This window comes from Halichoeres trimaculatus, unplaced genomic scaffold (assembly GCF_033239565.1).
Source record: "Halichoeres trimaculatus isolate MK-OKI-2021-1 unplaced genomic scaffold, fHalTri1.1 fHalTri1_scaffold_14, whole genome shotgun sequence".
NCBI classification, from domain to species: domain Eukaryota; kingdom Metazoa; phylum Chordata; class Actinopteri; order Labriformes; family Labridae; genus Halichoeres; species Halichoeres trimaculatus.
Window position 1 is genome coordinate 15,891,298 of NW_027437192.1, and position 26,729 is coordinate 15,918,026.

The 26,729-nt window shown below is 39.8% G+C and overlaps 1 protein-coding gene across 3 annotated transcripts in view; it reads right to left on the reverse strand.

Moving 5' to 3' along the window:
- Nucleotides 1-26,729, reverse strand: part of thrb (thyroid hormone receptor beta) — a 178,701-nt gene that overhangs the window by 51,253 nt on the left and 100,719 nt on the right. For all 3 annotated transcript variants that reach the window (XM_074686420.1, XM_074686421.1, XM_074686419.1), the window contains exon 2: nucleotides 23,948-24,014. The gene's annotated coding sequence lies outside the window, so the exon portion shown is untranslated. The remainder of the gene's footprint in view (nucleotides 1-23,947; nucleotides 24,015-26,729) is intronic.

Below are 26,729 nucleotides of genomic sequence, written 5' to 3' on the forward strand. Positions count from 1 at the left end.
GAAATGTTGAAAAAAAAGAAAATGCTTCGTTTTTTTTTAATTAAAGTTTTCAATAAAACATTCTGGTTCATAAACACAAGTCTGAAGTATAAAAACAGATTTTTAAGGTCTCTTCAGGATAGCTTTGAAGCTTTTATTTGAGAGCTGCAGCTGCCATCATAATCCTGGCGATCTGCATGTTTCATCATGTTGAATTTAATTACAACGGGCACAAAAAAACATCTCAGTGACTGTCTCATATATAATCCTGTTGGCTTTTTTTCTTCACTGCAGCATCTGAGGATGTTCTGTCCATTTTAACATCATTAAAAGTCACAAGTTGAAATCTTCCATCAACCCCCCAGACCGGAAATTCAAATAATTTCTGCAGAGTTAAACAAATAAGAATGTGTTACATCTCTGCGTCAGTCTGAATATATAACAAATCCTACAGAAGAACAGAGATGTTCTCTCAGGGACACCAGACTTTTATATAACCTCATAAAGCAACCATTAAAAACAACCAACAACTGACGCCTCTGTTTTGTAACTCAGTCAAAAATGCTACTCAAAACTCTTCGCCAACGAGCTGGGAAAATAAAGAAAATGCAAAAAGTATTACAGATTGCATAACTCCTTCACACTGGAATAACAGCTGGCTTGAAAAGCATTACAGGAAGCTGCTTCTCTTCACCCCAGAGAGCATTTTAAAATCCGGACAGCAGCTGGGGATGGCCTGAGAGCTGGTTCATCCATACAACAGGTTTCCACAGTTCTAATGAGGACACAGACAGACGGATACATGCCCAAAGATTTCCTGGCTGGAGCAAATATTTAGATTGATGGAAAACAGACGATGGACAGGCTGTGATGTGCGCAACATACATAGACAAAGAGATGGGGAGGTCAGAGTAGGATACAGAGATAACGAGACACAACACATGAAGGGCCAAGTAAAAACTCCTTACAGGGTTCCAAATTTCCATCGATAGATCCTGTTAAAATCACAGACAGATGCTGGGTTTATCGACCGAGAGCGCTGAGTGAAGGAAAACAGGTGGCTTAAAATTAGACTGGACGTGGAAAGAAAAAGATGGTCAACTTCTGACTGATCCTTTTTCATCCAGTGCTGGGTTTGTAAGTTAAACACACTTGATCAAAACTCCCCTCACTTTAAGATCCCAACTGATGGAACTGAAGTTCTTACTCACCATATTATCTTCTTTACAACAGCGTTAAACATAGAGAAAATCCTTTCTGAGCATCAAAATTACGGCTGAAGAAAACAATTCTGATTCATGGTCGAGCTGACAATTGTCAAATTTTTCCTGTAAAGGCCCTGTGAGGACTTGCCTTGCATAATTCATTATTTAAAATGAAATTATCACCACCAAAATTGGTTATTTCTAAATGTTATTTCTCAGAATCTACGGTCAGGTCAGAGATTCCCAGGAAACATGAATCCAATTACAGCAAATAGACCTAAGGTCCCTTTGATGACACTGCGCCAACTGAAAAAGTTTCATGGTAAGAAGTGATTTGATTAAGTGAGACATAAGATCTGTATGTTTTCTGAAATATTTTTTTTTCCCTGGGTTTATTTTGTAGGAATGTTGGACACTGGAGCTGAACTGTCAAAAAAGAAAAAGGACAGATGAAAGCTTGACAGGAAAGTGATAGAGCACAGGCTGAATCACGGGTTAAGCTGTTTGTGATAATGTTCATTCTAACCCGCATGCAGCAGCTATTCTGCAGTGCTCTGTTCAAACTTGAGTTTATAAAAAAAAAATTTAGGTTACGTTAGCTCTGCTTGGTGAGGTTGGAGTTGGTAGATGGTAGGACTTCCCCAGGATTCACATTACATGTTAACAACAGCTCTTTGCTACTCCAAATAAATACATTACCTCACCGCTTTTCGTCAAAATTCAGCTGGCTGTGTTAGATTCTTCGAAACAATCTTTAACAATACAAGGTAGCACCTGTTTCATGGCACCTTGGTGCCAAAATTCTATGGGGAAATTTACCGTGAATGGATCACATTAAATGCACCTTAAAACATGCATCTTTTGTTTCAGCTATCTGCTCTGCTTCAAAGACTCATTCACAAGTGCAAAAAGACCACAACCCTGCAGCTTGGTGCACTTTGCCCCAGTTTTACGCCTGTATCTCACCTCATAGAGCTGTCACTATTTCCCCTCTGTTCTGCACAGAGCTGTACTTTGTGCTCTCATCCTGACAGCACTAAAGTCTACCCACATGCAAAAAACAGCTCATTCAGATTAAAAAAGACATATAAGCATACAGAATGAATGCTGTTATTTTCAAACGTTACACTGGATGTTAGTGTGTTTTCAAGAGTCTCTCAGAGTGAAGAAAGGTTGTGCATAATCTGCAGAGGTTCTTCCAAACAGTATCTGTTCATCTTGATTCAGTTGTCTGACTCGCACCCTCCACCTCCACTTGTCCCAAACCTTGGATCCTTCTCTATCAGACTTATAAAAGCTTAAAGCACTGCTGCTTAAAACTAGAGGTGTCCCAGTCCAACAAGTATCAGATTATATCGGAATGCATCTAAAATCTCCGATATAAGCAGTCCAGTTCAGACCCTGCTCCTGCTGTTTTTATTTGATTTATTTAGGTTATTTTCTGGGTCTTCTAATTTCAATTACTAGTAAAAAAAAATTTCAATTACTAGTAAAATTTCTCTTACCCATTGGTTAATAATAAATAGGTCAGTTTTCCTCATACCTACTGTTGCTGACTTCTGTTCTTTGTTTGAATAATATCATTAAATCAAGCCTTTTCTAACATGACAGACATACTACAAAAAAGTAATAAAAGTATGTATGTTTAATGCTGATATCGTATCGGATTAATATCGGTATCGGCCAATACTCAATGCTGCAGTATCGGTATCGTATCGGGAGTGAAAATGTAATATCGGGACATCCCTTCTTAAAACACTCAATGGGGTACTTTTTTTTGTCATGCCAGGATGCTCAGAGTTAATGGCCGTGGTAGCTGCTCTAATGGTTATGAAAGCGCAACTTTATGATCAGTTTTTAGTTGGATTATAGCGCCATCTTCTGGAAAAGAAAACCCTCTCTTTATTTTTATAGGTTTACTGGTTGCACTGCCATTTAGAATGAAGATGACATTTCATAATACTTCTTTGCAACCACCGGGAACAAAACCATCATCAGTGCTGCCTAAATCATCCAAAATAAACTAAGAACAAGACCATGAATCTGCAGTAATCAGAGGCTTGTTCTTGTTATGAAAGAACTGAATATTTTAACACTGATGGTGACATAACCCGGAGAGCTTCACACTTCTTCAGGTCTGAGAAGTGCTCCAACTATCATGCAGAGGCTCAGGAGTATGTGAATGTTTTTAACAGCCTGTTCGAGTTAGGTTATTCAAAATGTCCCGAAATCCAGCAGTCACACCTAGTGAAGGTTTTCACAGAGAGGCATTTTAGGACAACTCAATTCCAACAGATAGGAGGTACACAGATGGCACTTTATTTGGGAAGAGGGGGGAAAAATCATCCAGCTGAGTGCTTTTTGTGGCTCTCTAATTGCCGTTTCTGCACATTAGTGTCCCAAATAAACAAAAGTGACAATAATGGACTTCCACCTCAGGCGTAAATTAGCTGCAGTGGCAGAGACCCGGGTCAACGTGTCCATCCGCTCCTTTTTTCACCGTGCTTTTGCATTACTTTAAAAACACTGCAGCCAGGTTGAACTTTGTAAATTGGACTGGATAGATTCACAGTTTGAGCCCTGGCTGCATCTCCCTTTTTTTTCAGATCTTTTTTTGTTTGGCACATTAAATGTGTTTGCTTCTGCCAATGACACACTCAGACTGTTATTCTAAGTGCGTGACTACATTACAGAAAGGATTTCATTGGCGCACTGCTAACTGTTGATGAAACCAGAACCATTTAATGGTTTGCAAACCATTTAAAAACTATTCTAGATGAAAAAGGTGCAAAGACAACTTCCTAGTTGGAGAGTTTTTTTTCTGAGCGCTTGTGTTTTCTTGCACCTGAAGTAACCACTTTAAACACCAAAGCGACAATAACTCAAACTAACAGAACTACTTGAAGCAGCAGTCGACGAGCAGCTTCAGTGCTCTGTTGGGTAAAATTACTGCTTTTGTGAATGAAGTCCGGCAGCTTTGAGGAGAGCATTGTTAGAGCTGTTTTTCGTCAAGAAAAGTCTCTTTCCTGAAACTAAAATCTTCCTTTTTTAAAAAAAGTGTCTTTTCTTTTAGGACAAAGAGTAATAAAAACTCTGTCAGCAGCAGGAAGTCTATGGCTTTTCTTTAACTGGGTTATTTACCTTGACTGACTTCGCTGCTGGTTGCATCAGTGTCTTGGAGTGAATCCAAAACTTTCCAGACCTGTTTGTCATTTAGAAAAGATGTAAAAATAGGGCCCTGTGTTCAAAATAACATATAATCCCCCTTGAAGACAGAAACAGCTCCTGACATGCATATCAGTCTCCTCGTAATCTCTATTTATAGCAGGCAGGCATTACAAAAATCCAACAGTTTGGTGTGGTATGGTATCTTGTGGCTTATCCGTCATTGCACATGTTTCAGAGTAATGAAATTACATAAGAGGCAAAGTGAGGTTATTGTGGATAAAAACTTTCTTTCTGCTCTCTGGGTCACATGAACAGAATCAGTCAAATTCATAGAAACCTTCAGGGTTTCCTCGCTGTCTTTACAAAACACAGAAGCAGTGCTGCAGGCAGTTCAGGGTGTGTCTCACATTTTCTCTGCTTGTACTGTATGTGCACATATTGATTTCTGCCCTCAGCTTTCCTGGAAGAGCCGGGAGCCTCAAAGGAGTCCTAAAAAGAATCCACATTTTTTCTAGATGACAAACTGCTCGGGTATGGTGCCGAGCAATTTAGACGACAGACTGGTGTTTACTTTGTGACTCTGAGAGCTGTGTGTCACGGTGTGTAAACTAGTGTGTGTGTGAGTGTGTCAACAGGGTAACATGTTGCAGCCTTTAAGCTGGCCCTGCTCACAACCAAACGAGGTTCAACCTCAGACTGACATAAAAAAAAGTGATCCTCTTTTTGAGTTTGCATAAAAAAATAAAATAAAACAACATTCAAGCTGCAGCCGGATACCTTCTAATATCAAAGTTAGCACTAAGACTTAGCGGAGGCGAACAACAGTGCATTACAATCACATAACAGAGACTTGAGGGAAAAATGAAACAGACATACTCAAATAAAGCAGCATTACAAGCTCATTAATTTGATACCTCTGCAAATCTTGCTGTGAGGGATTTGACCCAGTTGGTCCAGATTAATGAACACATCTCTCTGAGCACACAGAGTTCAGGACGTAGACAGAGATTTTATACAAGCCGGTATCATAGTTCATTATTTTTGAATTAATCTCTCCCACTCTACTCCCAGCTGCCCCTCAATCCTCAGGCTGGACTCTGTCCACTATCAGCCTCTGCTCCTCTACTTTTCTACACACAAGTTTATAAATAATTCAATCATTTATTTACACTACTATTCTGCAGTATTACTAATGATGAAAACTCATGAGTGTGAAAGCCTGATCACTCACATCGACCCCTCAACTCCAGGTCTATAGAAGGATGTTTTTACAACTGCCAAAATTCACCAGATGCTCCTTCAGTCCTGCTCCACTATGTTACAACACCAGATCAGATATGTTTCTATTCAAGTCAAAATGTCAACTCACACTGGATCCACTCTGTTGTGGTCTGGCTGTGGAGGTTTTACAGCCCAACATGAATGAATGACTTTCCATGCAGACCTAAATCATTTTAAGTGTGCAACAAGATTGTTTTTGCTGTGAGGATTGGATTTTTTGGATAGGTGTGTATGTGGTGTGCGATTCTTCTGGAGCCAGCCTCATGTGGACACTCAAGGAAGTGCAGTCTGAAACACTTTCTCATCTGTTTCTCCCAGGTGAAGGCTGCTGACTGAAGTTGTATCATGTCACTACAGCATGTGGTTTCCTGACATGGCTGTTTCACAGTTAATAAAGAAAATGTGAGAGGGTTCTTTTACTGTGGTGTGTTTTTAGAAATTAAATGTTGATCATTTAAGAAGCTTAGCTATACCTACCGACAGTTATTGAAGGTTATATATAAAAACAGCTGTCCATTTGACCACAAATCAGCTGCAGGGCTTAACTGATTTTACTCATCTTGGACTTTAGATTATTGACTTGTCAGCTGAAATATCTTTCAAGCAGGTAGACTAGTAGTAACAGAAATACAAAAAAGCTCACACTATCTCACTAGCCTGGCCCTGATCTGATGTGTAACCAAGCGTCAACCTCCGATCTAAGAATATGAGACAATGCAGAAGTGCTAAAATCTGCTCTTGAGCGTTCGCTTGAGGCTGGCTCCGCAAGTACCGGAAGTCACATACACACAGAGGCAAAAAAGCTGTTTTCAAAGCAGAAATTAACCTATTTCCAGCCTGGTTCAAAAAACGTCTCCTGTCCGAGTTGCTAATTTTACTACCGCACCCACTGCACGGGGGGTGAATTTTTTTCTAACTTGGCCGTTCAGAGGATATTAAGATCGCGAGCCCCCCCAATAAGAGGCGCAGCTGAGGGTTACATGACCAACAGGCGCCCTATGGCTGTACGCAAAGCCCTTGCCACTACCAATATGGCCGCTATAGCCGATGTGCTTCATTCTCCGTTTCAGAAACAGACGGGTGACGTCAGCGAGACTACGTCCATGTTTTACACAGTCTATGGGTGTAACAGATAAAAACAGAGGGGATGAGGTTCAGTCCATGTTTTACTCGTCTACTATTCTTACCTGCCTCTGTGGCCACTCTGGTGTTGAAGTAAGTAAGTCTGCATTATGTGTTACTCAATTCAAAACATGCATTTAAACTAGTGTTGAACTTGCTCCTACCATCTGGCTGATCTGTCAAACAGGTGGCCTTGTTAGCATTGCAGAACAGGGTGCATTGTTTTACTTTAGCCTTGCTGTGCCCTTCTACCTTGACTATGAGCCTCCTCTAGATCACTGTTTAGGAATAACTGTACTACAGTATTTAAGACACACATTTTTAAGAGTCTATGAGCATCACTTAGATGGTGTGTAGTCAATGATATCATTTAATATCACAGACAGATTCAGTATGATTCCAGATACCAATAAAGAAATATTCAATGGTAAAATTTTAGTTGTGGTTTTTGACAGAGGATAAATTAGATGTGCAATATATTCTCCTACAGTTTAAAGAAGAAAAAGAAAATGTACTAAATCTAAATGCAAAAGAAAAAAAGAAAAAAAAAACATCTGCAGCCTGTTACAATACAGTCTCGACTATTAAATTCAACTTAATTCCCGCCCCTGATGGTTGATGACCAATCATAATGCAGGATTTTGCTGCAGCACATGGCACACCTCTCGACACGGCCCTGCCTTAACCTTCTCTCACTCTCATTCCTTTCACAACCTTCACATCTTACACTCCAGAAGTGTCATGCTTGGAAAGTCAGATCCTCTCATGTTGCACTCTAGTTTTGTGGGTGTGCCTTAAGTTGCAGTTGGAGCCAGAGCAGTACCCGACAGACTGCAGGCCAGCACTTCCTCCTCGACACAGGGACACACCTCCCCGCCACAAACAGCCACCACATCCTGCATGATGGGAGTTGCTGGAACACTATGTATGGTACGTTACAAAACAAAGAGAAGAAATGTAAACTCATCAGCACGCCCTGATCTAATGCATAACCTTACCTGCCCTGGACTCCACTCTAACAGCACTATGAAACCTCCCCTAATGCTCCATGTGGCGTTATGAAACTTCACTGACCCTGGTTAAGGCCATGTTCTTTGGCCTACATTCATCCTCAGTGTTAGGGTGACATTTTATGCACCATTTCCACTGCAGCCACTAAACACTGAGTCTATTTCTAATATTAAAGCAGTTGTATAATACATTCTGTGACCCAGGAGGAGCTTAAGGAAGTACCCCAAATGATGTCATCAGGGTTGTCTTTGATGAAACAGAAAATGAAGACTAATCTCTTTAAAGCTGCCAAAAGAGAGAGTGAGTGCAATGAAAGTGGTTGCCCATAGCTGCCAGGCCACAAAGAGTACAAACAGTTAGAGCAGTTTCACTTCATGTTTTCAGGGAAATGTTTTGGTTTTATGGCTCAGGGTGACGTCTCTAACTGGTGTGTGCTTTTGGTTTTGAGGTCGTGTTTTCATCCTGAACCATTTTTTTTTCTTTTAATCTAGCCAGCGGTGACAAAATTTTGCAGACAGGATGTTTGCTTATTTAAAAATACAAAACAACAACAACAAAAAAAATCTCTAAAACCACTAGTCAGAATTGAGGAATGTATACCGCAAGAGCAGGGGTCGCAAACCAAATTACCTGATGGCCAATGATTATCTAATCTCTTTCAGTTGTTCCACAAAACAACTGTTGTCGACTGTTGAAACTATACATCTCAACATGAACTATACTACAGTCATATTTGGCTTTTCTTCTTCTCTGACAGCTGGACCACATTTTCTTTGAGGGAGGTGTCAGTCGAAACCCTCAGTATGGCTGATGGACATCACCAAGTCTGGACCTGTTCTTTGATTTGCCTCCTTTCTTGCTCTCTAGGCTGGGATACATTTGTTACATTGACACCTCTTTCTTTAGCCATGCAGCCCCTTGTGTCCACTCACCTCCCTGGTCCTTTGCATACTGCTAGTTGAATAACGCCACATGAGAACAGCAACTTTCTCTTTCCATTTGAGACATGTGTAATTCACTCTGAACTCCACAGAAATAATCATTCTCCTACTTCTGAAAAACTCTGTGCCTGAACAAGGTGGGCTGGATTTTACTATAAATTTACATAAAGAGGTATGAAATGTGGGGCATGAGTTTGAGACCCCTGCCCAAGGGGTGAGGACCATAAACTCATTCTCAAAGCAGCCTCTATGAGGAGTTTTTAACAGAAGTAGAATAAGTTTCACCTGAGTTCAGTTTAGATTTTCCGTGACAAAAGGTGAGACTGTATTTGTCTCTTACCCTGAAGTGTCTCTGTTTAGACTCCTACTGGTAAAGTTTGGCATCGATAAGTAAGATGTCAAGCAGGAAGTTTTTTTTCTTCATATAATTTTAATCTGACATAATTTGTCCAAACAGCAACCCCTGGTCTAGTATGAATCCTGTGCGCTAATGCTAAAAACTACAAATCATCGCATGGAGGCAGACTGCAGAAACACCGTAAAACACTTACACACAGAGTCAAAAAAACAAATGACGGCCAAAAAAAAAAAAAAAATATATATATATATATATATATATATATATATATATATATATATATATATATATATATATATTTACAGCTTGGTTCAATAAAATAGTTTGGTCTTGAACACCTGATCTGTATTCAATCATTTAACCACAATGAAAAAGAGCCACATCTTGACCATAGTGGGCGGTGATCATGAGAAATACAGTCTTCATCCTTAAAAACACCATAGATAGGGCCCAAAGGGGTCACAACAAAGAGAATCAACAAAGAGTGAAAGCTCCTTACTGTATCATTAACCAAAAAAAATAAAAAATAAAAACAGAAATAAGCACGTCTGCATTACTTTACCTTTGTAACCACAATGATTCAAGTTCGCAAAAACTCTATTTGGCCTTTTGGCGTCCCAGAAGGTAACCACTTTTCCAGCCAACTACTCTGCTCGAGTCAACCAAACTGGTTTAGCAGCCAAAGAAATTACTCTCAGGTGTAGACTGAGGCTGTGTGAATGGTGTATGCTGCTGATGTGGTCTAAAGACCCAAAAAGACAAATTATTCAGGCAATGCAAAAACTAAAACAGGCACAGTGCAGTTACTCTAGCATTCCTGACACCAGGTTGTTGCACTTCAAAGTAAAATCTGTTTATGTACGGTTGACAGTTGTGGTAAACCAAATAAATCTGACCTTCAATTTCTATAATCATGTTCGGTAAACCATCGACTCACCGCAGACGGATCAACAGGAGCTGCGTACAAGACGCTGAACCCAGGTAGCTGGTGCCCATAAGGAAAGTTTTAACGCTGATCCTGGCTCATAAACAGATCGACTCAGCTGGTGAGGTGAGGCTGAAGGACATCCGGAAGAACGTGGTGAATGACATTAGGTGTTTGTGCTGCTAGATGGTTATTAAACCTGTCACATTTGGTGCCAAACATATGCGGGCACGCAAACATTTGCACAAAAGGTTTAACCACTTTAGAGAAGACTAGTCTTCCAACAATTGCACAAACAAGATAAAGCAAACTGGCTTGCGGTCTGATTATAGATTTGGGTTTGTCAAACGGTCAAATGGTGAATAGCTTGGTACTGCTCCTTGGGGAGGTGTAAATTATCAGCTGCTTAGCCAAAACTAATGTCATGTTAATGTAAAAACTTTACTGTTATATTTATGAAAGGCAAGACAGTGTTGTTTGTATGCTGGTAGCACTGGCCCAACAAGCTTTGTCAGTTGATTACACCAGCTCATGATTTGGCCCCCCTTTTTTAAAATTATTTTATTTATTTATTTTCAATTCAATTTTATCTTATTTATATCTATTTATTAATTAATATTATTTTATTTTATTATTATTTTTCTTTTTTTTTGGGGGGGGGGGGTCATGACAGATTGTTTAGACGCATGAACGCAACATTAACACTAGTCCCTTTTATTCCATGATCTGTGGCATTTAACACTAAACTGGAAATTTCTATTCATTGTCACAGTAAAACATTAACCTGCCTGTCCAGTATTATTTAAATCAGATGTATCATTTCACACACTCTGGGCTACATGTCAGACGTGGTTTAGAAAAATACATAAAAGAAGCTCTCACTGCCATTGCCTGGATTGCAGGACAGGATCCCAAACCAAAAAATATCCATGATGTTTAGCATGCTAATGGAAATTAACCATTTTGCCTCAGTGTCAACATGCAGAAGAAAATTTTCTACTATGAAAAGATTTGATATGACAGGTGGGATCTAGTTGTCTCTTGTAAGTTCGGGTACATTATTGTTGAGTCAGAAGGGGTTTTGGTCCAATCACATTTAAATGTTCAACACAGTTAGGTGATTGGCTGGCAAACCAGGGAATAAGATAACAGGAACCGTAACTGGATGATAGCAACAAAGCAACATGTGCTTTGACTTAACACAGTTAAAACTGAAGCAAGTGTTTAAATCTCATTTTAAGTTAAAATTATCTTATTAGAGTTGAGTCACATTCACCTGACAAGTCCAGAAAAATGTTTTATTTCATGATGTTGATAGACAAAAAGGAGGAGAATTGCTTGTGAAAAAAGGTTTTCCAATTGGGTGAGGAAAATGTTTGTTATAAAAATCTTTTGTTTAAATTGGGGCAACAAAAATATTTAATTTCTTGAAGTAGGACACTATTCTAATGGCAAAAAACTTGAATTGACTTGATTAGATATACATTTTTTTGCCGACAATTTATTAGAAAAAGCAGACTTGTTCACTTTTACTGCCAATTGAAGTGTTAAAATTGTATTTGTCTCTTAAAGGCAGGGTTGGCAGTCCTGAAAAACTAGCATGAATTTGAATGTAGCATCTCGTCAGGACTCCTCCTAGCCCCTCCCCCTCCCCTTGGGGCTCCCTCAGCAAATCATTTTATGTTTTGCACTACGACGAGTCATGTCTCATTTAGAGGTAAGGAAACACCAAAACGTTAAAACGTAAAGCTAAAAAAACAATAAACAAATGTGGCTTTTGTCAGTACTCGCGACTGTCGTGCTAGAATTCCAGCACGACAGTGGACGGCGTTTAATGGATTAATCGTCCACTTTTACCTGTGACATGATATCAGGAGTAAAGCTATAATACAAATAGTACATGTACATTTTCTCTAGGACTTACCAAATATCACTTTTTTTTTGCTTGTCAGAGCCCCTGTGTTATTAGATCTGAACTACAGCCCAGAGCCAAGTACCCCATCAGGTCAGAGGGGACATGCCCGAGGTCGAGCGAGAGGGGCAGTAGTTAGACGCGATGAGTGAACAGGTGGAAATGCAAAAATGAGAACAGCTCCTCTACTTTGTGTCAACATCTTTCTCAGCCAGTCAGGATTTTTATTTACACCACCACCCATTCATTTATCATTGTCCTTCTCTTGTCTCTGTTACATGAGACTGTAGCTTGAACTGATGCCCCTAGTGGCCAAAAGTGACTTCAATGTGAAATTTAGACCTGGAATTTACAAGAGCCAGGATAAAACCTTGCTTGTTTCAGAAAGTTTCCAAGAAAAAAATTAAATTACAGTAGATATGAAATGATACTGTTTCACTAAGAAGCAGATATATCTGATGAGAAATGTGAGGATTAACTGCTGCATATTTTAGAATTCGAACAATGTAATGCTCACTTTCTCTCACACAGCTTGTTTACAACTTCCTCATTTGAGGCTCTCAGGGCTTTCCAAGACTTGAAATATCAAATTAGCTGCTACATGTGTTTGTGAGGGATGTGAGAATAAAAGATCATTACAACACATCTAAAACAGAAGCTCATTTCTTGGACACACAAGTGCTCATCAAACCTTGATATGAAAGCAGAAGTGTGTCCTGCTTGATTTGGACACGGTTTTGAGGCAACACCACAGACTGGCAGAAGCTTATTAAAAAAAAAAAAACATTGTGAAAAACCCACAAATGTGCTCTGAAAAGCCTGGGGTAAGACAGGAAACAGGAAACAGGCCCCCTAATAGGGTACATGCTGTACTTTTCTTCATTACCAGCGTCCACTAAAGAGATTATCTTCATTTGCCAACCAGCTCCTGGTACCAAGAGGGTAATGAGTCGTACCCAGCAGAGTTTTGTTGTGTACTTCTTGATCTAGTTTGAGGTAAAAGACGAGGATGCTCTGAGGCACCCTTTTGTTTATGTGTTCTGCCGCTCTCTGTGGATGTATAAACAACAACCTTCAGCTGACGTTATGCTGAACATTTTCTCTTAGACCTGTCATTCATGTCACAAGTTTTCTTCTAATCAATGTAAACCTGAGAAATCATTTTCCTGCATAAATAAGAATTGAAAAGGAAAAGCTCAACATCACAGCTACAGTCAACAGAGCAGGGTAGCAGCTCAAGGCGTAAATGAAGTCAACATTCTTTGGGTCTGGTACAAAGTTAATTAAAACCATATTTGAACCATAATCTCCAGCTCCTCATCTTAACAGCTGCAGAGCATTTCCTTGACTCCGCTGTGCTACTTAGCTTTGACCAGAGAGCGTCCTGTAAGTGCAGAGAGTTAGAGAGAGGGAGACAGAGCATATGAATAACTGCATCAAAGGTTTCACCCTCACCATGTCTGAGCTCCCCCATCTTCAAACTGCCTCTGAGTAAGAGTCTTGTAAGTGCTCCACTTTGGCAATGTGTAGTCAGGTTCAGGGGGTGGAACACAAAATGATGCAATGCATACACAATGTTTCCTGTACTTTGAAAGTTCAATCCTAGAGCATTTCAACTTCAAACTGAACTTAGGAAAAAAAAAAAAACCTCATCGTGAAAACAAACGTGACACCTACACATTGTGGTTTAAGTGTCTTGACTCAGAATGTCAAGAGTCACAGTCAAGCATAACAAAATATCACAAACCCACTCAGGTGTTACATCTAGAGAAGAAAAAAAATATCCACAACAATTAACTGTGTTAAATATGACACCTGCCCTGAGGAGCAACTTAAGAAAAGGAGCTAAAAGTTCCTTTATTGATTGCTTATATGTGTCTTAGAGAAGCACTTCAACAATCAACATGACCTCAAATAAGCTGTTTGACATTACCCAAAAAAGACAGAGATGCTGTACAGAGAAGGGGAATTTTAACATTTTTTCTTTTTACAAGATGCCTCGAGATATGCACCAAATTCAAGTGATTTTCAAATAAAATCTTGGTTTGATGCATAATTTGTTCATGAGCTGGAACACCCCACAAAACAGAACTAAAAGCAACTCTTTGCTTATTTAAAGAGGGGGTATTTTGCCCTTTGCAAAGCTTTCTTTTGTCCCTTTGGTTCCCCTGTAGCTTTACATGATTTACAGCTGCCCCAGAAAAATAATAAATAAATAACAACAAAGAATGAAACAACTACTTTTTTTCCTCACACTGGTGTCTAGAAAAGACTTATTTAAGCTTCTGTTTGACTGAAACACGCCATTTTAGGGCAGAGCCATGGGTAGGCTTTGGAGTTTGGGGGGTGCCCCTTCAGTGAGGAGATTCTTATGCAATGCGCTCATTTCAGCAAGTCTTGAGAAGACGTTGTGCTGTTTTTAGAACAGAAAATTTTGATCAGTTAATAGACTGATTCAGGGATTTCTACAACAAATAAATATGTGGAGGTTTAAAATCTGCATGTTTCATTTGAACACCCAGCATTGTTACGGTAAATCCCTATGGGTAAGCAGAATTCCCCCTCTTTAAACGTGGAAGTACTGTTAAAATTTTTTCACAAAACTCATAAATAGTCAGGATTAGTAATTGTGATCGTAATATAGGTCCAGACACTTAGTTGAGTAAACTTTAAAAAAGGACTCATGACTTTATAAGCTAGCATCAGAGGAAATAACAATAAAACAGGCTCTTAAATAGGGATGGGAATTGAAAACTGGTTACTGTTGAGAATCGATAAGAAATATTCCAATCCATCGATATCGTTAGCCTTTATGCTTAACGCTTCCCTTTTCAATTCTTTACATTATGCTGGAGCCGCCGGGCCTTTTGTCTACGACTAGTCTGCTGCAGCTATCTTAGCTTAGCAGTTAGATAACATTTCCCAAGAAAACTCGGATTCAGGATTTTCAGCTTGAAGTTTTACTGAAGAACTGACTCCATAAAAAAAGTACATTACTCTCGCTTAGGAGAATCATATTTAGTACATTTGAAATGGTATAAATCACCTTATTTACCAAAATAACAAAATAGCCCAAGCTTGATGCTAACACATATGGGAAACTGCATTGATATGCTAGCAGTTAGCATACATCAGTATAACCTCAGCTCCAGAATAGAATTTCAACTTTCATCACAGAAACATATTACATCAACTCTTTGTAAAAAAAAAATACTGAGAATTTCAAATATCAAAAGCTAACACGACATTGAAAGGCTCATGGCTGACTTCATAACTACAGAAAGCTTCCAAACAACTTAAACCATTGCTATAACCACTTTGAGACACTAGATGGCCTACTTGAATTATTGATATATTACGACACAGTACATCAACGTCACATTGTGTGCAATTTTTACCTGTTTCTGTTTAATTATGCCCAGAAATATCCAGACTCAGGGACCATTAACATTTTATTCACATACAGTATAAACTCAATTCAGTGTTGTTGACACAGAAAACCTGAAAAGCTACTTTTTGTACCAAGAAAATTCACAACAGGAAATGATAAGGGAATCAATAAAGAATCTGATTGATGAGCAGAATCGATAAGGGCATCAGTATTGACAAAATCGTATCAATTCCCATCCCTACTCTTAAGCTAACAAATTGAGTAGTTCTGTAATCAGCAGCAAGAAAACGCCCACTTGAGTCACCATGGCTGAAACTCCCAGTATAATTCAGAGAAAGTCTCATTGCGTCAAGTCATTTATTGTAGGATCAGAGGTCTCTGAAGCATTTTGACAGTATCAAAAAAAATCTTTCTCCACACTCTAGTCTCTCCAGCAGCTCCTTATTGAGTTGAAAGTTCATCTCTGAATTGGGTAAACCACTTTATACAGCAGAATGAACTCCCTCGCTCTTTAATAAAAATGTAAAGATGAAAACCAAATGTGGTTTCGATGCTTCTATAGCATTTCCTGTTATTGCACAGAGTGATGAAGAAGACATCTGGTGAACTGTTCGCTGTATCTCATACTCACGCTCCAGAAAAAGATCCACCACCAAGCCTGCTGGGCTATGAACAGAGTGTATAGATTACTGCACATTTTTCAACATTGACTCATCAAACACAACCGTTTTGGCTTTGGCAAAAATATGTTTTAAAGGAATGTGGTTTGGGTTTTTCTTATAACCATGTCAGCTGTGAGTTGGTGAAGCTTCAGTTTAACCAACATTTCTCATGTGGGTTCATTTAAACGCCTGCTGAGAACACAGAGGTCAAACTGGAAGACATTTCACAAAAAAGGAATGATAGAGTTTACGGAGTTCAAAAACTGGAAACAGATTTGTGTATCAAGGTATAAGTTTTTATTTCTGGACTCTCATCACTCATCTCACAACCCCTGACACTGGAAATCACTGCAGGCTGAAAATCACTGGGTTACTGTAATATATTCATCACGCAGATGTATTAAGTCTGATCAACTCCACAGCGGCCTCCTTACTGTGGTAAAAACAAACAACCAAAAGGTTTGCAGAAAGTAAAAATAGAAAGACATTACAGAAAAAAAGACATGAGGGGTAAAGACAAAACGAGATGGAAGAAAAGAAATCAACAAAATTGAAAAAGACATGAAGTAAACATGTATCCAAAAAAGTAAATGCCACAGCTGTGTTTAAAGACTGGTTATAGTGGAAGGAAAGGAGTCAACAGACTGGAAGTTACAGGCCAGAAAACTCCAGTCACAGAGTAACTCTTCCAGTCTCTGTCACTCCCCAGTGAATGGAAATATTCAGTTGAATAAGAAATAAAACAGCGAATTGGTTCTGTTAAGAGTCCAAAAGAGTTAGACTTTAAAAATCTTATTCCAATACATAAATATATAAAATAATTAAGAATCTCCTCCAAATTAAGAGTACCTTAAAACTGAGGGCTTCTATAAAATGTCTTGTATGAACCTTAAAATAGAAACTGAAAAGTTGAAACAAATGAAAAAAATGAAATAGGATTAAACACTCAAACACTTGAGATAGAAGCCGTTGGTTACCTTTTGAAAGCTCTACCCAATATTGTGAAATAGACTTTTAATTTAACCTTTAAAAGCTATTGAAGCTAAATGCAGATGCTAACAGATTACTGAAATCTGTTGAAGATTCTTAAATACAGCCGTCAAAAAGCAACTTGAGGACAAAGGCCAAACAACGGTTTCTTTAGAGTAGCTGGTTCACTGCAAAAAACTAAAATCTTGTTGAGTGTTTTTGTCTTATTTTCAGAAGACAATGTATTTTGGACTTAATATGAGCCACATTCACCTTACCAGTCCAAGAACCCTGACATATTTTGCTTATATCACCCCCTTGGAAAACATTGTCCTTGGTCAGAAGCAGTTTGCTGACGTTAATGCTGCATGAAACACTGCAGAAAACTGACCACTGATCATCTGGTACCAAGAGACACCTGAAGGACAGGTGAGGTTTGATTTCATCAGTCAGTGATGGTAGAACAAGGATGTTTGAGCACACTTAGTGATTGATCTCAACTACAGAAATCACTAAAATAAATTGTTTAAAATAGAGCATCCACATGTTTCTTTCACTGTTGATTAATCCCTCAGTAAGAGCTGCTGGACCTTGGTAGTTTTTTTTACAGAATCGAATGTGGCTCTCTGTGGAGGAAAAAGTCTGGACATCCCTGTATTAAAAGGCACCACATGAAAAGACCAAAGGCCCCAAATCAGCTGCCTAAGGTACCTTAAAACAAATACTAAAAGGCACTTTGAGGAACACAGAGGATTAAGGGTAACTTAATACAGCTGTACAATTTTAACTTGAAACTGACGCTGCAGAGCACAACCTTAATACAGCTGTTGAAGCTACCATTAAACAGAGGCTAGGGGGGGGTACCCTCAAGCATTTTTTGCATAAACTTAAGCAACCAGAAGATAAGCCCTTTTTCCAAAAATTGCTTTAAATTTGAGGCCTTTCTTTTGTGATTTCCTCATGTGGGAGGGTTTTTGCAATTTCTGCTCATCTTTCTTTCACTGCTGTATGTACTCTAAGGACTTACTCTGCACTGCAGGGACACAAAAAACAACCCACTTGAATAAAAAAAGGCCAATAAATTTGAAACAGCAGCAGTAAATCCTGCATTAACCTGTAATAAATTTGATGGCTCTGCTTGTTTTGAAAAGTGAAAGGGCATCAGGGCTTTATCTGAGTCTAAATGTCAGCCCTCCTGACAGTCCTCCTCAGTGGTAATCTCATCGTGCACGTCAGCTTGGATCATGAATCAACACTGACAAGCAGCAGTAAACAATAGTCATCGCAGTATTAACCAAAATGCATCTTATTTGGGGTGGCATTCAGACAGGAGCCAATCTTGATCCGCCGCTCATTACGCCCGCAGCTCTCTAATATTTAATTTACGAAGCTGCATCACACCGTGCAATGTGATCCAAGCTCGTCATCATGGCAACTGCTATCAGAAAAGGACGGCAGATGGTGTTTTCATTAAAGAATTCAAGCTAATAGAAGAATCAACCGAATGACTTTGCGTCTGAGTCTGCAGTGCACTCATCATATTACATTAAGTTCTCCAGCTGCCAGGAAAACACACACACAGGCCAATGTCAGAGAGGTCCGCCCAAACACCGAGGCTATCCGGTGTGCCGGGGAAGCGGTACAGTTACGCTGCGAGAAGTCGTGAATACAATCCCTCACTGGAGACTGAGCTGGTCCAAGTCAGGCGAGCAATAATCTATGCAGTGCTAAAACAACCAGCAGTGAGGACTGTCGGTCATGACAAACAGCTGACAGCTGGAGCTCGCAATCACCTGCAGACACACAAATCCTGTTTGGCTTCTCACTTCTCATCATTAGATTTCAGCTCAGTTCAAGTTCAGGTCACTTCTCAACATTTAAACTTTTAAAATACTAAAAAATATGTTCCCTTTCTGAACTTTTACTTATGTCTGCAGATAGAAGCCTCTGTGTAACATCCAGAGCTCCTCCAAGCTCCAAAACCAATTTATCAGCATAACTTTCTCACACATTGCTGCTTTGCTGGAGTTGGATTTACACTCTTACACAAGCATCAGTATGAAATTAGCTGTGGTTCTTCTTTAATTGTCTGATCTATTTGATTTATAACCTTCTGATAACTTCCACTCAGAAGATATTAAATCAGATCCGTTAAGTTTTGATTTATAGGAGAACTGTTTTAATTTGGAGCTTTTTATAGCCCAGACCTTATTGCTCTGATGCAGCGATGTGACGGGCTGGACCTCAAGCTGTTAGCAGCTCTTTGATGGAAGTTTGGAGAAGAAGAGGCCCTTTATTTACAACTCCAGACACATTTGGGACAACATGTACTCCTACAAGTGAAAATTGGCCAAAAGCACCACAAATTATAATAATCAATAAACTTTGTTATCAGATGACAACATGATGAGCCATCACGTGTGTTTGAGTTTGTTTTGCTGCAACAGTTAAGACAGGCTGGTGATGGGAAGAATATCTCCACTGAGAACTTCCTAGCTTCTTTATTTTCTAATCTACAGGAGTCCCAAAATGCTTGTGCTTGTACAGGATTTTTAATCTTTAAGGTAACTCAACAGAGTAGAATGGTAAAACCTGCTGAACTTAATTCTCGAAGGACTCCAACAGATAATGTTTGTCCAAAGTCACCTGTCGTGATACCAGCAAAAGAATGTGATCCACCGAAAAGCTAGCAGCCAGCCTGCCACACAACAAAGTGGAATTAAGCCTTTAAGGAGGGTTTTTTCTGCTTTCACATACTTTAAACATGGGTATACAGTAACAATTCTGAATGTTCAGACTGAACATGCAGATTTTCACACTCTAACATTTTCATAAGTTCTACAGTTTCATTTAGCAGACACTTTTATCCAAAGCTAAGTGCAACACAAGCAAGAATCTAGACAGAAGGAAAAACTTAGTTAGTGGGACAAAGCGCTATATGTAATTTGGCTACAGGTGCTGCCATTAAGTGCAGGATTTTTTTTTCTTTTTTGAATAATGTAGAATAATCTAGCCAACTAACCACAATCAATTGCTGCAACAATATGCTCCAACCTTCAACAACATTCAGTAATTAGTGCTGAAAATTCACTAAGAGCTGGGTTTTAGACCTTCTGACTCATTCTGGCCCTGAGGACCAAGAGGAGAAGGGTCAGATTAAGTGCTTAAATGTTCCCAGAACAGTTGAGTTTTCAGAGATCTCTTCAAAGTAGAAAGGGACTCTGCTGATCGTGTGGAGTTAGGTAATTCAGTCCACCATTTGGGCACAACAGAGAAGAAGAGTCTGGCTACAGATTTAGAGCCGCGCTGGGCTGGGAGCACCGAGCGTCATTCCTGAATCTGTTTATAAACTAATTCATGACACATCAGAGGGGTGGACCTCAAACATCAAGGTCTTTCCATAGCTCCATCCAACAGGGCTAGCCAATCAAAAAGGAAAGAAGGAAAGAGTGTTTGTGGAGAGGGCAGCCTAAACCTATTGAGACCAGGTTCTACATTTACATATATATACCTTTAAAAAACAAAAAACACAAGGAGGGAGTGGAAAGTTTGAGTCGGCTAAAATAGATGAAACTGTCTGACTCAATATGTAAATGACCCACACATGGCATCTAGCAACAAGAGACAGCAGCTAGACTGAAGTGTTTCAGACAGAGGCTGAACTAAGGGTTTTCTAAAACACCAGTATGAGTAAAATAGAGATTTTTTTATGGGGGTACCAGAAGGAAAGAATAGAGCCTAAAAAAAGCACAATAACCGCTCTATAAGAAAGCAAATAGCCATCATGGTTCAGTATTTTGGGATGTGTGCTGACACTAAAGGCATTTTTGCTCCTTATTCACTCGATGCTTGAAATGCAGAGAAGTTTTGTGCTAAAAAAATAAATAAATGCTTAATAAATGCTAAAAAAAAAAAAAACATAAAATCATGAGCATAGTCCTCCAATCAGCATTATCTGGTCTGACTTTAATAGAAGTCAGGTTTTAACAACAAGACAACTCAGAGGAGAGAGAGTAGTTTAGGTTTTAAACAGACAAAAGAATGCAACAGCTTCACTGACTTCAACTGTAAGGGAGTCAGCATGTCTTAAGAAGTTTTTTTTACTTAAGCAGATATCAGCATCCAGTGAAACAGGAGGTAAATCTGGATAAACTATGAACAAACTTCTATCGAGTGACACAATAATTGTTGCCCTTTTGAAGCCAGGCTTACAGGAAGCTGAAGATTTTTACTTTTCATGCTGATTTTCTTTTTTCAGTTCAAGTTTGTTCTTAAATTCAGTAGCGGTTAGAATCAGTTTCCTGACCCCTTGAATCCTCTGAGCTCACTTAACTGGTCTGAGGTCCTTTCTCAGCTTTCTAAGCACACATACTCCTCTATTTGTACGCCCTAAAGACAATAACATCAACAGTTCTCTGGCAACTTGGCAGACTCAACCTGCTGACTGATGGAAATCATGTCGTGCTAACCACAGCGCTAAATCATGACTGATTAACAGATCCTGACATGAGAATATTTTCCCAACTTTGAAACTCAAGTTTGAGTCAACAGAGTCCAACAGAAATGCTTCTCGACAGAGAGTTATCTGTTTGACGAGCTTTGATAAGACTTTGTACTTAACTGTTTGTGACACAGAGTCAGATATCTGAACTTTTTTTAAGGTGCTTATCCCTGGAAATACCTGATTTGATTCTGCTCTTCAACATCTTAATGCCAACCAGTGGAGTAATTAACCACTGATGACTGGTTGTAAACTATCTTTCCATCTCAATATTTTCTGTCATGCTAATAGAGAATTTTAATATTTTTGTAATCAAATTTTTGCAGATTTGTTTGACATCACATGTAATTAGTTTGAGCATTTCTCATGTTAAGCCCAGTTCACTGAGGGAGCACAAGGCCATGGAGCACCAGGGCCTCTCACTGTGTAGCAAATTTGTTTCCATACAAGCCTATGTTCCAGTTCACACAGGAAGCACTGTGGTGAATCTCGGCTCCGCCTCTGGGCAAAACTCTGCGGCTGATGTGCCAACAGGAAAATGAAAAGGCCACATAAAGTACAACACCAGAGAAAACTGTTTACTGAGTTGGATTGGCTAAAGTGATGACATGAATTGAAATCTTCGATCAATTAGGTTTTATGCAAGGGGCAAGATCTGCTGTAGAAAAATGAAACCTATGTGGAAGAGCTTAAAGTTGCAGTGTTAGCTTGATGCTGGCTGCAGAGAGACCAGAAACCAAACGCACCAAGTCAAAAGTCTTGTTTCCACCAAGTGGTTCAGTTCAGTTCATATCAGTACGGTAGGCATTTTGTGGCATTTCCACAGACTTCAGGCCCCCAAATTACCGACCTGAGTTGTCCCACAAGACTGTGCATCTGAGTGCCAGTCACCTCACGGCCGACTGCTTTTTCAACTTTGGACAGTACAACAGAGGGCTAGTGAATAGACTCGTCCTGAATCCAGGCGCATTACCAACCATCCGCCAACAAACCTCAGACCCTGGAAATGTGAGTATTTTAAATGCTGTGTGCTGTGGAGCAGATGTAAGAGGTTTCCGTCAGTGTCCCCCCTGTCTCTGTGTTAGCTTCAGGATGCTAAGTTTAGCTGCTGTTGTTTTAGCCTGTAATGATACGGTAAATGAGCTTTGCTGTTTTCTTGATATTGTGCACTGGGAGCTCGTGGCGCCGCTCTCTGTGACGCAGAAGAGCAGGGCGGTATCAGCGGTGGCTCATTTACATATGAAGGTCACGCCCACTAAATCAGACCATTCTGAACTGAGGGGCTATGAGAGCCTGGAAACAATGCTACCTGCTTGATTTATTGGCTTTTTGGACCAAAACATGTTACTACCATTTCATGAAGACATCAATGATCCATATTAAACTGCAGAAAAGGAGCATAATATGGGACCTTTTAAGAGACTGACCCATTAACAGCCTGGTTAATAAAACAAACAAACAAAAAAATTAACTTTTGGGCCTGAAACCCTATTTCAACATGGGCACACGGGGTGTGAGGGTAAATTTTTCTCTTAGTCAGCGGTTCAGAAGATATTATGTTTGCCCAATTGCTCTGCATGGTGCAGCTCAGTTTACGTGACTGACGGGCACCCTATAGCTGTTGGTGTGAAAGCATGAACAACCAGCTTCATTTTTCTGCACCAGAAACAGATAGTCACACAGTGGAGACTATGTCCTTATCTTATACAGTTAACAGTTTTATGTTCCATTTTACAGTCTGACTGAACTACCTGTTTGCTTTAGATCCTCTAAAATGTTGTCATGATCAGCCCTTATCCATGGTCTAACTTCATTGGGCTGTTTCCCACATGGCAGGTACAGACACTGCAGAAAATTAAATGTTTAGTGTACTTTAAGTTTGCATAAAGATGAGTGTTGAACTGTTTGAAATGTAATAGGGCCTACCGTTAAGTTTCAAAAGAATAAAGCCTGTTAATTGCTGGTTTTCTATTATTTACGCCCCGCACAGAAGTCTAGGCATAATATCCCAATGAGCAGAAATCCAATCCCAGAAAGACACTGTGACCTGTTGTCTGTCCATTGTTCACTCTACACTGAGCTCCTCTCTTCTTCGTTGTATCAGCTGCTTTACAAGAATCCTGTCTGATGAGACGGATAAACACACCATTGTCTTTAGTTGATCTCTTGTACATTTGCAGTACAAATGTTGTTCAGAGTTATGCTAATATTTTAACACATACAATCCTTCCCTTTTGACACACGCTCAGTCTGCAGCTGTCAAAGCTGAAGACAAGAAGCAGAATGAACTGACAAATCACCAGCCTGGCACATAATGATCTCGCCTGGATCAGTACCAAGATTACAGCTTCATTACATTTTCATCACGACTCTGGACTGCTAGAGACATGGATTTTCTATGTGTGTGTGTGTGTGTCTTGGCCACAGCAGGGAGGTCTAACAGAGATAGATGCTCTGAGTATTGGCATTCTGCAGGCTGCACAACTCTGGCTGTGTAGAATTGAGCAACATGAAGGTCTTACCAGAGGAAGTGGTGAAGTCTGACTCCAGGCAGCGCTGAGGAGCCGCTGAGCTCCCCGGGAGAAACACCTAGAAAAACACACACACACACTAATGAGCATTGGAGATGAAATTCACAGTCCTGCTATAAAGAAAAGCAGTGGGTCGTCAGGAGGGCGAGAAACAAACACAAACATGTTTCTGTGGTGTTAAAAACTGGCTCCAGGCACAGGGATTTATAAAGCTCCTCATAAAAAATACAGTCAATCCAGGAATGGACGTATGTTTCGCTGAAGTTAAATTAAATAAAAGGAAATAATGCCCTATAACTCAGTGCTGAACCTGGCTCTGACATCTCTCTGCTATGTCTTTGTAGCAGGATGTATTCAGGACAGAACACCCGGCTAAGCTGACCTATATGTAACACATACCCTGAATGAAACAGCTGCCTCAGAAAAAAACACTCTCTGGTGGTTTCCACATGTGGTTAAGAGCACGAATACCCCCACCTACGCAGCGAAGAAATCCCACTATAAATGTCTTTCCCTTTTGGACCGGTGGCCCACAAATGAGGCAATATATCTCCCTTCCTTTTTTTTTTTAAACAGTCCCTAAAGCGGAGAGCGGCATTTTGAGAGGAAAAGGTCCATAAATAAAACAACATGTGACAAAACAACATGTGCAGTGAGGCAGCAGAAGTGAGGCGGCTCAGGTTTGAGTGTGGTCCACGCTGCAAAGCGAAGGAAGCGAGGAGAAAGAAACAGGATGTGGTGTCCTGGATTATGATGAGAATGAGAAAGAAAACAGTTGTTTATGTTGTTGATTCGGCGTCACAACGAGGCTGGTCATCTCTCTCCGACAGACGGTAATCACTCGTAATCAGACTTAATGGGCACTCTAATGGGAATGCTCTTCCTCCCTCCGTGCTCGTCTGTGGCACTCTCTAAAACACACTCGTCAGCGTGCATGCAAACAAGCGTGCACGTTTTTGTCCGCAACACATTTGCACCTCATTTGAGGGGAAAATGTAACAGCGTGCATTTGTCTGAAAGGGAATTGTTGTTTTAATAACACTATCTGTCAAACATCATTGAGTCCTATTTGAATGTAATGCTCGTTTACACATTTGCTCCGTTCGTCGTCTCATTTGCATGCATTCATTTGTCTCTGCCTCCTCTTGCTCTCCATCAACACACTTTACAACCCTTATTAAAGGATAATACGCCTTGTTCCCACTTTTTCCACCCTTCACAGCAAAGTGAGAAAACGCAAACTATACATTTATGGATGTTGCCTAATCTTTCATGCCATGTGAGTTCAGGCGTTTATAAGAAATGTGCAGCCAATGCAGGGAAATGACTATTGCAACACACATAGTTTGTCTATAAGTCAACTCAGAGTTGCAGTCGATCCTTGAAACGTCAGTAATTCTTCATCACACTAACTTCATTTGCCGGCTGCTGGTTTTTGAGGCACAGTCAGCTAACCACTGCACAGACAACAGACCAACAAACACACAAAGAGCGCTGGTTCAAAAGCTGTTTCTGTTTCATTGATTTTATTTGTCATTTTTTTAATGTTTAACAGAAACTCAAGGGTAAATAAATCGTGAAATAAAAACTTGACAAATCTTTGAAGCAGCTAACTCAACAGTCTTTGAAAAATGATAAACTGTGACCAAAATGTCTCTAAAAGCATTTGACTCCCCCCCTGTTGAGTCTTCTCCAGGTCTCCTTGGGGCAAATTCTTCCATCGTTGGGTAGGCACGTCACCAAAATGACCAAAAAATCAGACAATGCTATGCATAGAGCGTTTTTCCCTTTGGACAAAATTAAGGTCAACTATGAATAAATTACTGCACATACATAATAAATAACTGACTTTTTAAGGGTAAGTTAAATCTTCATTGTAGTGATTCTTCAGCTTTAACACACTCTAATACGTTGATACTTTGACCAGTAAGGACAGTGGCGTTCATTTCTCTTCACTCTCCATGTTTTTAATTCTGTCTTAGCTCTTCACGTTCCCTCTCTTCTCTGAAACACAGCTGCAACGACAACACTTGCTACCAACAAGTGATACTATTCACTCAGAGATGTGTGTGTACGTTGGTGAAGAGAAAGACACACAGCAAGAGATGAACAGAAAGTGTGTGTGTGTGCATAAGGGAGAGATACTGAGAGACGGTCGACAAAAAGAAAAAAAACACCCACTGATACACTCTGTTTCTCAGTTTCCATGGTGATCAGAGTTATATTTGACAATGTGACGCACATTTTTCAGCATCCCATTTTTCCTTTTTTTTGGTCTTCCTCATTTTTTTTTTTCAGTGAGCTAAAAGTACAAACAGTTTGTACAAAGTAAAAGTGAAACAAAGGGACAAACGGGCCTGGAGAAAGTCGAGCCGAGACGGGTGATGAGTGTGGACGCTAATGGAGGTAAATGGTGGAGTGAAGTCAGGGCAGAGATCCTCTTCCACCTCGCAGAAGAGGTTTAAGAGAAATTTAATGAGTATAAGAGCTTTCTGTGTGTGTGTGTGTGTGTGTGTGTGTGTGTGTGTGTGTGAGAGAGAGAGAGAGAGAGAGAGGGAGACAGATCCTGATTCCTGAGTCCCTTCTTCATGTCTCCAGTGTGATTACTGCCTCCAGTTATTAACTCAAAGAAACATTTTTCCCAACCCCTAATCTAACAACTCTCAACTCACAGTCTGTATCAACTGAATGATGACACCAGAAATATTACAGCTGCTAATAATAAATACTGATCCAAAACAAGTGTGAGCACTGCAAAATCTGACATTTAGAC